Source organism: Dermacentor andersoni, chromosome 4 (assembly GCF_023375885.2).
Source record: "Dermacentor andersoni chromosome 4, qqDerAnde1_hic_scaffold, whole genome shotgun sequence".
Classification (NCBI taxonomy): domain Eukaryota; kingdom Metazoa; phylum Arthropoda; class Arachnida; order Ixodida; family Ixodidae; genus Dermacentor; species Dermacentor andersoni.
The window spans coordinates 184,879,266-184,881,553 of NC_092817.1; positions in this window are offsets into that span (position 1 = coordinate 184,879,266).

A 2,288-nucleotide genomic window follows, 5' to 3' on the forward strand; every position below is an offset into this window, starting at 1 on the left:
AAACTGGTACGACCAGTACGACAAATAGACGCACGCAGTTTCAACGGCCACAGCGAACTTTCGCGAGAGTTTATGTAAAGATGGCTGCTGCAGCAGTTGTAGAGAGGTCTAGAGTGACGGTAAACTTAGACAAAAATAAGGACCCGCCTCCTTTCTTACCGCCAGGTGAGTGGAAAAAAATTATTTCATTTCAGTCAACTTTTGTTTCCCTGTTATCTACTTCGTTTTAAGTCGCAGTAACGTTATTCAATAGAGGTAGATCGCGGTGGCTGTAGGCCTAACCCGTCTGTTAGGATGGGCAATGCCTCCTTTACTAGATGCCAGCCGCGTTGTCCGTAAAGGAACCGCCACCGCAATGGGAAAGCGACAAACGCGGCTGGCATCTAGTAAAGGAAGCATTGGTCGTACAAAAATCCCTCACGTGACCTGATCCTAGGTGCTAGGGACAGTATCATTTAGGGATTTTTGAGAAGGCGCGATGCTGGCACCGAGCGTGTTCGTCCTCGGCGTGATCGTTCTCTGGACCGCGCGTTGTTCAACGTTGCTCATGTAATCGTGCGTGCGTTGCTTGTGTGTTGATTGTAGGTTCTGTGTACTTGGCGGAAAGCCGTGAATAGTGGCGGTGCGGCAATGCGGCTTTGGCCTCGATGAGCTCTGGCACTACAGAATCTGCGTTGTGTGACCCGTGCTTTCTTGAGAACCCGGCGGTGGTGACAATTGAAATATCGAAGTGGCCTAGCGCCTCGGCAGCGAAGTTCTGCGAACCGCGATGTGGCGTCGCCGTGTCCGACTTTGCTGAACGGACATCGAGGCATGTGCTGCTCGCTGCAAGTCATGTAAATGCAACTGCGTCGACCGCCCACTATTCAGCACCGAATGTGTGTTTGGTGTGCTGTGCTTGAAACGATTGATGCAGCCGTGCAGCGGGGGTGGCGGAGGAGCAGAGTGGTTTAGGGTTTGCGCGTTCACAGACATGTGCTCCCGTCTTGGTCTCATTAGCGGCTGTCGCGGGATTGTGGTGCGCTAGCTCCTTGCCTAGTATGAAGTTTACGACGCTAACACACAGCATGTTCACGTTTTTCCGCGTTATATGTCATTTGCATGACGGCCGAGTTGAAAACGAGACATATAGTGTTCTTTGCGTTTGTGTGTTGTAAATTACGTTCTATTGTGGAAGTTCTGGGAGTCTTATTACGCAATGAGTGCGAACTTAAACATAAACACATATGTGTGTCTGAAATTTTGAATTACCCATAATACCCTTTACGACTGATAAGTGGGCTACACGGCCTGTGTGAATCAGCTACCGTATATTGCGACGCTCTTCCGTGTGGTAGACTGATGCATGGTGCGCGTTTCTTACTGTTGTAAAAACCACTTGTTTATTCACTCAATGCAAATGTACGGCTTCATCGCCGCAGTACATTTTAGTTACGCGGTGAAGCATACTAAAAGTGGGAGGGGGCCGCTATCAGCCAGCATAGTATGTCCACTTAGGTGACCTGAGAGGCGGCGGGTGCGCGAGTGTATAATTAAAGAAGTCTTATTATGTCCAGTGACAGTGGCCCCTTTTCACTTTTAGTATGCTTCACTGCAGTACATTGCTTAGGCTTCACCGCGAAATAATAGTGTATTGCGAGAAAGATAATCGTAAAAAGCCTAATTATGCAACGGTTCTTTTGTAGCTTGCTACACCGCAATGCAGGGGTGTAAATAAGCATCGTGCAGTAAAGCATACTAAGAGTCGAAAGGGCACATAGGTTTACACTGTGCTCGTTACTTTCAATTGTGACATAATTTGCAAGTGCATCTGTGCTCGTGGTAAGCTTCATTGACAATTCTTTGTACATTACAAATTAATATTGCAATGAAGCTTACTAAAGCACATTCGCCATTATGGCACGTGTTATTCACCTTCAATGCAGGAGCACATTGCGGATTCATGCCCCTGCTTTTGGCTGGACTGCACATGCTCTTTGAGAATTGATTCATTGTTCATAAGCGCACTGGTACTTTACTCTAAACTGGAGGGCTCAAGTTGATATGAAAGCACAACTTTTATTAAGGGGACAAGATGTTGCCAAGATGGTTGCAGCACAGCTTTTTTTTTTTTCTTCCAGGCACCTTTTCTACTTGAAGCTTCCATTGCAGTGTTTAGAACACCATTGAACCAGCACATAGTGTATATAAATATTGGACACTGATTGGGAACATCACCTAAGTTCATGCCTATATATAGTAAAAAGATGTAGCACGACCAGACAAAATAAAAGAAGGGGGTGTGCTGT